Source organism: Eulemur rufifrons, chromosome 1 (assembly GCF_041146395.1).
Source record: "Eulemur rufifrons isolate Redbay chromosome 1, OSU_ERuf_1, whole genome shotgun sequence".
Lineage (NCBI taxonomy): Eukaryota > Metazoa > Chordata > Mammalia > Primates > Lemuridae > Eulemur > Eulemur rufifrons.
In genome coordinates this window covers 73,786,300-73,800,833 of record NC_090983.1, presented here as the reverse complement: position 1 = coordinate 73,800,833, position 14,534 = coordinate 73,786,300, and the positions used below count along the sequence as shown (strand labels likewise).

Sequence of the window (14,534 nt, the reverse complement as noted above, 5' to 3'; positions counted from 1 at the left end):
TTAAAATTACTATCTGAACTCAACAAGTGGGTTTTTAAGAATTGTGCTAATTTACATCGAGGTGGGTCCTGACCGCTTGTTTCTATGAGGTGGTGGTCTGCAAGCTTCTCTGCCCACAGCCCACACACAACCCACAGCCTGGCATTGCTCTACCAGCAGAAAGAAAAGGAAAGAGCAGCATGCTTTAGAAAAGAGAAGGAGAGTGCTGAAAGCCTGTCCTTTGTTACTGAAACGGAGAAATGAGGTGACTGGTTAGGTGGCCAGAAAACTTTGTTTAGAAAAACTCTGACTTTGAATGCACGGGTGGGAGGAGGTGGCTCTGAGTGTTTCTTGTCCTTGGACTCCAAGCCCGTATGAGGGTGGGAGGGAAGCCAGCTTACGAGGCAGGCGAGTGTGCATGACGTGCAGTCGTGGCGACCCAGGGCAGCTCGGGAGAGCGGCGATTCCTCCTCACCCCGTCCTTGCTGCATCAAGGCAAGCAGGGAGTGCCAGGGGCTGCAGCCTTCACCCGGGGTGAGATGCCAGCACTGCCGAGGCTCAGCCTAAAACTTCCAAGGAGGACACCTTAGTGGCTGCCCCCAGCAGACCTTCACCTGCGCTGGCCCAGGCGGTGCCAAGATACAGGCCAGGTGCCTGTCGGATTAGCAGGAGCAGGAGGGCAGCCCCAGGCAGCCCGGGGGCAGGCAACCAGCAGCTGCCGTCTCCTAGACGGGCGGATGGGAAATGGCCTTGGCAGCGAGCCACCCCATTCAGACCTGCTCTCTGCGTTGGAAATAAAATGAAACTCCATGTTATGAAGTTGCTTTGACTGCGTGTTGTCAGTGTTGAGGCTGATACCCGAAGGGAACTGTAAGACCAAGTTGGGCAGCTTAGAACAGAAAAGCCCGAGCAGTGGTGGTATCGGGTCCTCGAGTACCCAGAGGCCCGGCCTCCTTAGAGCAGGACAGGGCCTGGGCCTTTGTCTTTTTACCAAGTGCGCCACGTAGCTTTGCTACCTACCAACGTTTGAGAACTATCCTAAAGCGACTGCTTGCACAGGATGGCAGTTTGCTTCTCTGTCATGTAAAGGAAATTTGAGGGTCATCTGTCAATAGTTGGTGACCAAGCTGCACAGGACAGGGACAACAGGAACCTAGCCTCTTAACCTGAGACTCACCGTGCCTGCCTTCCTCAAGGTCACCAAAGTGGCTTCTGCAATTTCAGCCATGGTGCCCACATTCTAAGTTTAGCATCCAGAGAGGAAGCAGCGTCCTTTACGTCGCCTTTCTGGAAGTCTCATCAATGCCAGCACCTCTGTCCCTCTGGCCGGAACTGAGGCACATGTCCACATCTAGCTGGAAGAGGTAGTCTTTTAGTTGGGCACATCACTGCCCCCCAAAGAGTAGTGGTCTTTCACGGAGGTCACGGAGAGTGAGTGGATGTTGGGCGGCAGCTATCACTGTACATCTGAGCAGCTAATCTGCAGCAGCGCTGGGCTGGAGGTGACGTAGGCATCACCGCGTTTGAGGGAAGCACCAGAGACATGCATGAGCTTGGCTCTTCACGAGACCTTACTAAGTATACTGGCCCAGGGATTCCGGGGGCCAGGGACTGTGCTGGCCTCAATAAAGGTCTGTTGGACCCACATTTTCTGTAAGGTACAAACAACCAAGTGGTGGACATTGGTCACCAGTATAGCCTCCCCTCATACTGAGGATTGAAAATCAATAGTCTGGTGAGATTTCAAGACATTCCAACTAACAGAACTACCCTCAGCCATCATGGAAATTAGTTTCTTTCTTTACTCAAAAGTGTTACAAGTGGTTTTGATGATTTTGTCTGAAAGCGGGGTCTCCTTGACACCCTTTCTCCATACAGCTCCTGTAGCTCAGTGTTTTTCTCACGATGTCCCCAAGTAAACAGGCCGCCCTTACAGTTGGCGGGATGGCAGTGTGGTTAGGGGACTGGTATTGGACAATGTACCTGGGTTCAGGTGTCACGTCTTCCACTTTCTTCAGTTTACTTAACCCCAGAGTCAGTTTCCTCATCTGTGAAATGGGGAGAATCTTTTACCTGAGTCATTGGGATTGATGTGAGGCTTAAATGAGGTCGTGCTTCTAAGCATATAACAAGTACTTAATAACCATGCTAGCTGCTGTATGGATGAGCAGAGCAGAACTTGGCACACAGGAGTTGGTTGATAAATGTTGGCTCATAGTTTCCTTTAATTCATACAGTTGTTACAAAATAGTTTTTAGTCTCTGTAGCAGTGAATTATAACCCCTGAGTGGGGAAGGCCCATATCTCGGTGTCCTGTTTGTTTCTATGAGCAAATATAACAGCTTTTAAAGATAAAGTTTGCTTATCTATAAGCTATGAGAAAGAACATTTAACCAATTGTAAGAAATGCCTGGGCATCTGTCAGTGCAGGCTGGAAAAAGGGTAGTTAGTAACCAATGGAGTGGGGGGTAGTAGAATTGGAAGTAAGAAAATGCTAAATCATTTTTTAAAAAATAATTGAAGATATGGAATCCATTGCTTAGATGAGATCAAAACCTTTTTGAAATCATCTTTCCTGACCTTTGGGATTTTCGTTCTGAAGCATCTCCTCCCTGGGCAGGAGTAATCTCAATTGCTAACTCTTCCCGGCCTTCCTGCTGGAGTCACGGCAGCATATTGGCACTTGGGTGGCATCCGGATATCTTTGAAATTTCCTTCTGCTTTATTTTAGGGTTCAAGGAATACAGTCACAATGAGTATTTGGGTTTATCTTCAAGGTTTCAGAGCCACTGAAGATGCCAAAATGTAAAAATCAAAAGAACCCAGGATAGTGCTGGATTCCGATCTCATCTAGGTCAAATCTAGCCCTCTCGGGGGGAGGAGGGATGATCTTCTTCAAGCCCCAGAGCTGCACAGGGGCAGTTTAGTGCAGCAGGCTAAGGACATGGGATTTGGAATTGTCCAGACCTGGGTTCAAGCCTGGCCTTGGTGCTTGACGTCTATGTGACGATGGGCAAGTTGCTTGGTTTCTTTCAGCCTCAGTGTCCTCGTTTGCCAAATGGGATCAGGCATCAACAGCCTGCTCTGTACCTGGTTTAACAGTGAATGAGACAAGGAAGGTTCTGTTCTTGTGCAGTGATGTGCTTATTGTGGGGAGACGGACAGAAAATAAACAAGGTAACTTGAAGGTAGTGGTAAGTGCTCGGAAGGAAGTAAGAACAAGTTAATGGAATAGAGATGGGGACACTATTTGAGAAGAGGGGGTGACATGTGGGTTGAGAACTGACGGATGAGAAATGCCAGCACGCAACAGTGTGCGAGAGAGGGACACAGATGCACTCTCAGAGGTGGGAATGAATGAGGTGCCTCTGAGGCAGGACAGCAAGCAGATAAGGCGGGAGCTCTGTGCCCCAGAGAGACCATTGCCATCAGAGTGGTTGGGGACGGCGTTGGGCCCAAGTAAATGAAGCGTTTGAGGCTGAGTTGAATGGTTCAGATTGTCGTCTAGGGTGGGGGGCCACTGGGGGCTGTGGGCATGGGAGCGGTAGGACCTGTTCGTGATTGGACAAGGCCACTCTGGGCTGGACCCTGGAGGAAGGGCAGGGTGGGGCCAGAGTAAGTGCAGGGGCCCAGCTAGGGGGCTACTGTAGGTGGCCTCAGGCAGCAGGGAAGTGTCCCGAGGCAGCACAGGGTTAGAGCTGGATTCAGCTGTCAGGCTTACAGATTAGGGCAGAGAGGAATGTGGGGTTAGAATGGGTTTGCTTTTCTCTTGTAAGATGGGATACATTACGGCTTAGCTGTGTGCAGATGGTAATGATCTAGCTGAGAGGGGCAGGGTAGGAAGTGCAGGTGCGGGTGGGTGGGGTGTGCAGGGAGGTGAGATGGGGCTCATCTTAGTGCTTGTTTTCTCGGGCAGGTAAGAAGCCAGGTTCTTAGTGGAGAGGGAGGGAGGGGAGATAGGGTCTCAGGCTTGAGAACAGAGAAATAGGCAGTGCTGAGTGCTTACTTGAAACCCCGTATTTAATGCAGACACCCATTTAAATATTTGCCCAGCTCCCTGGTTCTGAGGGCCCTGGAGATCTGCTTCCTGTCTTGGCAGTGCTTTGCCAAATTGGTGGGGGGGGGGGGGGGGGGGCCGGGGGAGTTGTTCAATTGTGTCCACCAGATGGCGCCAGTGGGGCATTGCTGAAACCTTGGCTTTTCCGTGAAAGACTTTAAAGGCAGAACGGTCTTTTTTTTTTTCCCCCTATATTTAAACCATTGTGTCTCAAACTTGAGTAGTAAATAGACTATTTTTAAAGGAATAAAATTTTAACAGATTCCCTAGAGTTGGTTTAAATTATTTTATTGTAATTCTTAAACATTTGCAAATTTAAAACAGTATACATTCCCTATTTACAGATCTTACATAACTATAAAGTCAAAGCAAAGTTAGAAATTAGATTAAAATAAAACCACAAATTAAAAATCCAAACCACCAAACAAACATAATTTAATGAAAGGTGGTCTTTCACTGCAAATAAAGAGCGAGGTACCGTGCCACTCCGGTGTGCCTTGCTGCTCGTGGTTTGGGAGGCCCACGCCTGGTGTGTCATGCATGACACAATTCTTTCACTTCTTTCACAGCGAAAACTGTTGTAGAACCACAGCGTGTCATCAACTCATTTTGTCTTCCCATGGCTGGGACACAGCATTTTCCTATTGAATCCAGCTCTTTCCTTCTCAGCCTGAAGATGAGTGACTAAAGTCGTGAAAAGTTGCACCAACTCAGGTGCAACTGAGCATGTGGTGCAGCAAGGTGCACGGGGAGGCCTGGGTCCAGTGGAGTCAGCTAGAAGATCTAGAACGTGCACATATTCATGCTTGAGATTTTCATGGCAATTGAAAATTTTGTGAAGTGAACCAAAGACCCATGATGCTTCTTATGTTGATATAGATGAAGACTTTGATAGTTTGAGGACTGTCCTTTTATCAAAACCATATATAGTAAGCCTAGAAATCATAGTTTTAAAATCTCAAAAATCACAGTGGTAGAGCCAGAAGGGACTCATTTAGGGCTCTGATTTCAGTGTTTTTCCACTGTGATTTCCTGTTGGAGGCATAAAGAAAGCCACCCTGGGCAGGGACTTCTGCAGTTCGCGGCAGGATCTCCCAGGCTAACGTTGCCACCCAGAGCCCACACAGGAGCTCAGGCGTCCAGCCGTGGCCCCTGTACCTCTCATGTGTGTGACATTCCCTGGATCAGTGACCGTCACTGTGGGATGGCTCTGTCTTCTTCAGGTCTTATGACTTCAGGATCTTTGTTGTGAATATATTTAATTGTTAATAAATATTTTTAACCTCGTAAATGGTGGGATGAAAACTGACACTTAACGGAGATCTACCAGCTTTCACCACTGTCCCTTTTGCTGCCATAATGATCAGCTGTGACCAAAGGCCTGGAATCCTTGACCCTGTGCTGCCTGTGTGCCTGCTGCATTTAGAGTCTCATTCAGCCTGCCCCACCTAGCCCAGATATTTGCAATGCAGAAATTGCTCCAAAAAGTCTTGTCACAATAAGGCTACACCCAAACAGGGAAATTCCAAGTGTACAGCAGAGATAGGAAAACTAGTATTTTCTAATCTAGCACTTGAATTTCAGATTTCCTTGACCTTCGATGCCTCTGCCCATTTCCCCACATTTAGTACCCTTGACTGAAGTCCAAACTTTTGGTCCACTTAGGCTGCTGGCTCTTCTTTTTTTGAATTGAGAGAGTTCCACCCTTCTCTAGATCCCCCACCCCTCTCCCTCCATTGCTTTCTTCACTCTGCCCCAGGCAGAATGGAGTTTTCTCTCTAGGGCTTGACTCCAGCAACAAGGCCCTTGGGTCCTTGGCATCTCCTTAGGTTCAGGCTGAGCTTCCCAGGCTGGCGTTCACTCATTTATACTCCTGTCTAGTTGCTTCTCTGACTCCTTCCCTATCTTTCCTTCTTGTTCCTGTTTCCTCTGTCCTAAATACCTGAGTCCAGCCTGTCTTGCACCATTGTTGGGGTTTACCTTGAATTTCTCTGGGTTTTGACACCCCAATCACAAACAATATTATATAGACCTAAGATGCACACGTTGACTTCTGCCCTCAGCAGAAAGGGGTCCGTGCCACACACGGAGGGTGGGCAAGGAGTTGCTGTTAGGTTTAGCCCTTCGAACTCCTAAAGCCAAGGGCACAGTGCAGCAGGTCTCGAAGTTCTTGGCCTTGGGGCCCTTTATACTTCTCACACACACACACAAAAAGGATCAATGACATTAAAGAGCTTTTATATTATGGATTATGCCTGTCAATATGTATCATATTAGAAATTAAAACAAAAAGTTGAAATACTGCTGGATTCATTTCAAAATAATAATAATAAGGCCATACATGTTTCCCAGAAGTGCCATTTTTAATTAAAAAATAACCATTTTCCAAAACAAAGCAGCCAAATGGCACACTGTTTTACATTTTTGCAAATCTCTCTGATGTCCAGGTTACTAGACAACAGCCGGATTCTCCTAGCTGCCTCTGTAGTCTATCTGTGGTGTCGTGGTGTGTTGCTTTGGTTGAAGTGTATGAATAGAATCCAGCCTGTCACTCCAGATTAGATTCTTGGCCACTGAACAGCTAAGGAAACGGTGGTGTAGAGAAGTTAGGATCATAGCACTCGCATCACAGGCTTGTCTGGGAATTGAGTGAGAGACTGTGAGAGAAAAACGTCTTAGAAGAGTACCTGGCAAAAATTAGGCCCTCACAAATGTTAGCTAGTGAACGGACAGGTGAGGGGGACTGCGGGGAGGAGGCAGAAATAACCAGGTGGCTGCCTTTGAGGCGGAGCCTGTGAAACTGGCATTCTGAGTCCAAAGGGGGAATCACGATGCACCTGGAAGAAGGAATTCCTGATTTCCTCCGCGGCGCGGCAGGCTGCTGTACCTTAAAGCTTCGCAGCTTCGTGTTTCTCAGAGTCACACATCCAGAGCCACTAAAATTGTTCCTCCACCGCAGATTGTACCGCAGCTCCAGCGAGATAAATCCACTTCTATTCAACAGTGATAAGTAAAGTACAATTGGTAATTCTTATAATGTGGGGACCGAATTGTAGAAAGGCGAAAGAAAGATAAAACTATGTACTGTTTGGATTAAGCTTCAATCCACTGCAAGCAATTGCAAAAGCCAAAGTTAGGGGGAAAACGAATACTTCTTGCAAAACCTTTATATAATTAGCTTCTTTCTTCAGCCTTCCCAACGCTTCTAAAGAAAGGTGATTTTATTTCCTTCCAAATCTGGTCATACATTGCCATTCTGAACTACCATCTCTGCTTTGGCAGAGCCTCAGGAGCTGTCCAATAGCAGGTCAATTGGTCCAGTCCCCTGCCTCTGGGTGAGTGGGTGACTACTTTGAACCATCTAAGAGAGGGGCAGCAGGACGGGGTTTTACGTATTTTCAAGATTCTCCAACCTCTCCAGGATCAGAGGAGTCAGAGATGGTTCCCTTTAAATCATTTCCTCTCATGAATTTATCTGAAGAGATGGACATCCAGATAGTGGGGAGGATGGGCAGGAGAATCCTAGTTGAATCCGTGTTTCTTGGTCGCACTGGAAAGACGTCTTTGCAGACAGGCCCATGAAGATCCTCAGCTGGGCACGAAGAGGACCCACCTCTTCATCATAAAGAAAGGACCCTTTTTGGCAGAGCTCCTCTGCCGCTCTTGTCAGCAGCCTGTCACAATCTCACTCTCCTTGAGGTGACTAAGCAGGTGGGGCCTCCAGTGTGGCCCCCTGTTTCTCCCAAACCATTAGCCAGAACATGCTGGATCTTGCACATGGCCGGGAGAGCGGGGATTTGACTGAAGGCCTTCTGGTGGAAATCGTGTCACTTCATGGTCCGCTGGAGTTCTTGAGTCCGCCCTGTTGGGTTTGTGTGTCTAATGCTCACTGTGTCCGCCGGGCTGGCTGCAGGCGTTGCGTCAGGCCATAATCCTACAGGTTAAGGTATGTGCCCGGCACCTCCCTGCCCACAGGCATGCGGGAAGGCCGTCCCACCTGACAGAGGGACGGTGTGCTTGGAAAAATGGACCTGTCAGAAGTGAAATGGGGATGCCACCGCTGGTATTCAGACCGCATTCCTATTGGGTTTCAGCTCAAAATGGATTTTAAATCACAACTATGACCGTGCTTTTAGGTTTTTCTCACTTCTGGTTCTAACAATAAACACAAAATCTCACCGGAAAGGCCAACTATTAAACATGCTCTTCCCAAAGACAAATCTTTCTCTCTGTGACTTCTAAAAATGACAGGAATATCACCATGGAAGGTTGTTTAAACCCTTTTTAATCAAACAGGTTCGTACTTGTGGGAGATAATATTATTGGAGAGAGAGATGGTAGTTACCAAATGAGTTCCCTGAATATTTATTTTGTCTGCCAGGGAGGAGGCGGTATTTTTAAAAAGAATATGTTGTTCTCTCTGTTTTTCTACTCAATTTCTCTTCTACATTTTTCTTCTTCTTTTTTTTTTTTCCACCCACTTTGCTCTTATCTACTTTTATAACCCCTTTCTAGACCCCGAATTTTTCTATTTATGTGAAATTTATATCCTGCTGATTTATACAAAGTATGTGAGAGGTTGCTTACAATACTATAACATATAAATCAGGAGAGCGAAGCAAAAAAAAAAAATTAGGGAGAGAGCATTATAGCAGGAATCTGAGATATGTACCACAGTTGAGCACTAAATTTGGATATAAGCCTTCTAGAGGCAAAGCAGAAAGCACAATGTGTCAGGCTGTGGAGGTTTTTTAAAATCAAAAGAGCAGTTGGGCATTTCCTGGTGTCTGTCATATTTCCTGTACCAGGAAACTCCGTGAGTTTCTCCCGGATGAGGCTTTATCTGCCTCTTTTGTCCCCCTTCCCCCAATCCCCAGAGCACCATGAGCTCAGCACAAAACCCATAGGCAAGATCTCAGACAGACCTAAGGTCCCCACTGGGGGAAGGAGGTTGAGTCTTTCGGTGTCTTCTGAAAGTTGGGCTTATTGGAGTTGGCCAAGGGCTGACAAAGGCCACTTGGGCTGTCCTCTGAGGCAGGGCTAGTCCAGACTTTCATCCTGGAGAGCTGCCCGGGGCCAGATGAGCCTCTGGTGGGAAGTGGAGTGAAATCAAAGGAGGTGGTCTCCTGGGGAACTTCATCATGCCATGGAAGTGAAACACCTTTTGGAACCAGGAACCTCTTTCTAGAGAGAGCCTGGATGAGGGGCCCTGTCTGACCTGCCTTGCTATGCCAAGTGCTGCCAAACGAGAGATGTTTGAATTTCCCTAAGGGATGAGAAGATGCATTCTATTCGTCTGCATAGCCATAGCTTCGATAGATCCTGACTTTTGGGAGAGAATATTGAGACCGTCAGGACTACTTAGAGCAAAAGCAGGAAGTCAGAGGCTGTGCCATCCAGTGCATTAGCCGCCAGCCACATGTGTCTTTTGAGCTCTTGAAATGTGGCTACGTCCAAATTGAGATGTGCTGAAAGTGTAAAATAAACACCAGATTGCAAACACTGTGAAAAAAGAATGTAAACTATCTCGATAGTATAAAATATCTCAACATGTAATATTGATTACATGTTGAAATGATAATGAAATTATATATTGGGCTCTATGAAATGTTATTAAAATTAATCTTACCCATTTCTTTTCTCTTTTTAAGGTAGCCACTAGAAAATGTAAAATTAAATATGTGGCTTACACTCTATTTGTCTTGGACAGCTCTTGTCTAAACATCTAGAATTTTTAAAAAATTTCTGAGTGCATTTCCCCCGTCTTCTCTAACTCCTGTGTTCTCTCTTTGATTCTCTTTCCACAGATACGACTCCACGTAGCATGTCAAGGACTACATTAATCACCAATTCCTTTATTTTTTTTCCCCTCCTACAGTTTCCATTTTCTTTTTCACTTGCTTACCCCAGCCATCTGCAGTACACCAGTATCAGGTATTTTGAGCTGTGTAGAATTTCTGTGTACAGATGTGTGGTTGGACTTTTCTCCTTCCGAGAAATCTGAGGGAGAGATTGCAGAAGATCCGCTTACTACTCGGAACCAATACCACTGACTCGGCCTCTGGGGCGCCGGGTGGGCTCTGGGCCGTCCCTGGAGCCTCCTCTCAGCAGCGCACACCGTCCCCACCGGACGCCCAAACGCGCTATTCCCTGGAGGGGAACAACCAAGTGCCGTGGCGGCGGGCGATCACGCTCTGCCCAAACTGTCTGGTTTCCTGTAAAATAAACACATTACTTTATATTTTTAGGGAACACAAAGTGCTGCTATCGGGTTCAAAATTTTCATTCTGAACACTTTTCCGAAACAAATTACCCCAAAGAAGCATTTTGAATATCCTGGTCACATCTTTGGATCTGTAAAATATCCCTTTTAGTACGGCACCTGTTCAAATACAAAGCAAATTTCTTCGGGGCAGAAAAACAATCTGACAGTAGCAATGTAGAATTTGTTCATTCAAACACATCTATGTAAATGTAAAAAGTCATAAAATTCACCTCCGAGCTGCTTGCTATTGAACCTGCAGCGACTAGTCTTGGCCTGCCCAGTCTGAACACCGTTCCTTCAGAAGTGCTGAAAACGCTGCAGAGTTGGATGAGTGGAAATGGGGCTGCCCCCGTCCTCGCTTCCCTCCTCCCCGATCCTTCTGGAGCCTGCGCCAGGCATGGCCTCTTTCTCTAGGGAACCATCTTAAGCTCCAGGGGGCATTGCTGAAGAAATCCAGCATCTTCCAACAGTTGAAAAAGGAAGCCCTGTGGGGGAAGTAATTGACAAAATTTTGTGCCTGTCTATGAGTAAGTTGCCATGAGTAAGTTGGTATTTTAACCCATTATTGCAGACTGTTTATTTGAACTCTCTCTTTGGCACCAAATAGATTTCATCTTCTTAGGCACAATTAGAAGAAATCAGTATAGATGGACTTTTTTTTTTTTTCATTTAGCTGTTGCTTTATTCAAATACACGAATCTAAAGCTGAATCAACCCTTACTTCCAGTTGTGCATATTAAGAAGATCAGTTTTCAAGTAGTACAGTTTTCAGGGAAAGTGACAAAGATTCAGTGAAGTTGGTCCCGTGTGCTGCTACTTGTTTTGACAAGTTTGGGGGTAAGTCAGTGACATTGAAACCAATCTCAGTGAAAGCACCCATCCTATTGTGGTGCATGCCCAAGATAAGTGAGCTGGCACTGTGCCCTGTAGCTGTCACCACTGGAATGAAGTGTGTGCCAGGGGAGACTTGGGCTTTTGTCATGGCTGTGTGGGTCAAAGATAATTCGTGTGTGTATGTGTGTAAGTGTGTAAAAAGTGCTAAGGACTGTGTGACTGTGTACTGACTCAGATTCTTCTTGTATAAAATTTCCCTAACAAAGCAAACCTGCTTTGACTTAATTTATTTGTTAAATGTTGCACTTTGTTTATATGTGTTTCGGTTTGGGGAGGAGAGAGAGAGGAGGATGAATTCTCTTGAAGTATTTATTTCATAAAGATGGCAATTTTGCATTCATCTAAATTTTTTTCCATCCTATTTGATTTTGTTGCCAGTGCCTGCTGAATATAACTGTTCAATTACTATTTGCAGTCTGATAGAAAGGTCCTTGTAGGGCAGCTTTTGCAGACCTTATCAGGAAATAACATGCCACATAATTTTGTTAATGTTTGCCTCTGCTTTTGGCAGCTAAAACATTGGTCTTTGAGAGGATTGCCAATTAATAATTATCATACCACTCCTCTCCATTATGCAGCTGTATTGCTTTGTGTTTGGAACTGAACAAAAGGTCAGTAATTTTTTGGGCTTTTGTTAATATCCTTTATAAAATGGATTATTTTAGATTCTTTGCAGAGTAATTTTTCCCTGGGTACTCTTCTTCTACTTCTAAAGAACTGCGTGGCTGTTTCATGTTTCAAAAGAAGCGTTCACTTGTAGTTCTGTATTTCTTGATCTCTACAAGGGACTGACAAAATTCGCTTTACTTTTATTCACAGAGAAAGTTGGCTTTGATGTCTCTTAAAGATAATTCTGCTAGCTGCTGATCAGCCAGTCAGTTCACCTAGCTTCAATCTTTATAGGACCTCTAATCTAATTTTCCTATCCTGTGACTAAAAGCTAGGCAGATTATTGGAATAGATTAAATAGTATGTTTAAATGGATCTCTAAATATTGCTTTGTATAATAAACCAATTACTCTATTAGGACCATGTTTTCTGCAGGCCACTTTTTTAAAAAGCCACATTTTGTAATTTTTATTTTTTTAGACTATTTCTCCCTCTACTTTGAATGCAAAAACCGCACTTCTGAACAGCCGAGCCTGTGATTGTATTTTTGGTTGTATGCTGCTTTTTGCTTGTGTGTATGTGCGTGTGTCTTTTTCTCTTCTATGAATAATTTTATATTTCATGCTACTTCCTGAAAGATTACTCTGTGATGCTATAAAGGAACAGTCAGATGGTTTATATAAATAACCCCTACCTGTAGGATGGTGGATTGCTAAATTAGAGGAATGCTGTTTGAGATATCAAAATTTATGGTTGGGAACTAAAATATATTAATGCCAAATGTGTTTTGGTCATTTACTAGAGAATTCTGTACAAATATCTCTTCAAATGCTATATACTTTGCTTTTGTTGAACAGCAGGTAGTAGACAGAACAATGAGTGGATTAAGACTTTTAAAGGAAATAGCATCATATGATTAAGAAAATCAGAATTTATAGAAATATTGGGATAAATGAAGAAATAAAAATGTTTGTCTAGAAGGTAGCATCTAGTGACTTTTTGAAGCCCTAAAGTTTATATAAGGAAGCTCTACTTTCCTATAGGAATAACTGAAAGCAAATAAAAGTTCTTAACAATCCCCTCTTTTGAAGTGCATTTTTTAGCAGGGCAGGAAACATTTGGACTCTAGCTATATGACATATTGGATCAGTTTTTCATTGCCAGGGGGAGAGGGGGAAGATTTCACTTCATTGTCTCACCTTGAATATTTTAAGCAAGCTAAAGGATCCACCATAGTCTAAAATTGCTTCACTTAACGCCAACAATTTAGACTTTTTAAACAAAGTATTGAATAAGGGTCAGGTAACTGTCAAAGGAAACACTGCTCCATGAAGTCTACTCACTTATTTAAAAATTGTGTATCACTTTTCAACACTTTTCATTGTGTGCAGATATAAGGGGAATAGGGCATTCTGTAGAATTATACCTGTCTAGTTTGTAAAGTGTATTGTGTGTACTGCAGATGTGTGTTTTCTGGGCTTTATGTATCTGTACAGTAGCTTTCATTAAAAAATTTGTGGACAGACTTGTTTTGGGGGTTTGAGGGGGAGAATGGCAGTTTATATCAAGTCATGATGCTGTACTATAGTCCATGTAACAAAATACCTGGAAGTAACCCTCCCCTGGCCCGTGGAAAATTTTGGTTATCTTCTAGGTTCTAAAATAAAGATATATGGATACTCTGGCAGACTGCATGTTGTATAATTTGAAAAATACTAAAAGTGGAAAATAAAATTGAATTAAACTTTGGTTGGTCTGTTTTTCCTTATTTGAATCATCCTGAAGGCACTCACACTGTGGGTGTTAGGATGAGCCATGTTTCTGGCCTCAAAGGAGTTCGTTTCAAGTGAGCAGCTGCTTGAATCCACAGCATAAGCAAAGTCAACCTTGACCTTCTTTTACCTGAATATCTGCTTAAATTTTTTTTCCTTGAGGAACTAAGAAAACTTGACATTTGTTCCTTCAGCTCTGAAAAGTGAGTGACTGATATAAAAAGGGATTTAATTAGAGCTCGGTAGACCCAGTGTATTAGCTGAAATTGTGAATTTCTTCTTGCCTGAGAAGGGCATTTATTCTAATCGTGTATTTTAGAGCATTGTCATTCTTCACCTAATGAAATGTAGCTCTGTATGCATATGTTGAAAGATTATTGGCATCTTTTGAGAAGGATTGGGGTGTTTATATTCCTGTTGAACCTACTGATTCTTAGTAATAATGTACAGGTCTGAGATCTTGTGAGAGGACACCCACGTGTAAAGCCTTTGGGGGATAACCAGCGCCAGGACACAGGATTATTTTTTATGTGCTCTCTTAGCAAGGAGACTTCTCTACCTCAGCTCACTGGAACCAGATGACCATCCATGACATCGTGTATGTAAAGCATCCCGTTCTTGTTCATGGTTTGGTTAATGGGGCACGAGAGGCAGACACTGGACTTCTTTGCCTTAATCAGTTAAAAAAAGAAAGGATAGATGCCAAATGAACAGTTTATATGTGTAATCGAGGGCATGGAAAATAGTGTGCTTTCATGATGTCTTATCCATCTTTCTTGACATTGTTACTCTCCAAAGACCTTGGTAGAAGCAGTTTCCAGATATCAGATTGTTAAAGGTGACTTATGCGGTAAACTTCAAACGTGGTGGATGAATATTTAGGCTGAAGCCAGATTCTTTAACGTGGGAAAGCAGTCTCTGAAAGAACCAGATTACAAAGCAAATTTCAACATCAATG

At 44.2% G+C, this 14,534-nt stretch overlaps 1 protein-coding gene across 4 annotated transcripts in view; it reads left to right on the top strand.

Moving 5' to 3' along the window:
* The window catches only part of KIF5C (kinesin family member 5C), a 155,381-nt gene extending 141,856 nt beyond the window's left edge, over positions 1 to 13,525 (top strand). For all 4 annotated transcript variants that reach the window (XM_069457879.1, XM_069457712.1, XM_069457798.1 and 1 more), the window contains one exon: positions 9,844 to 13,525. The gene's annotated coding sequence lies outside the window, so the exon portion shown is untranslated. The remainder of the gene's footprint in view (positions 1 to 9,843) is intronic.
* The last annotated feature ends 1,009 nt before the right edge of the window (positions 13,526 to 14,534 follow it).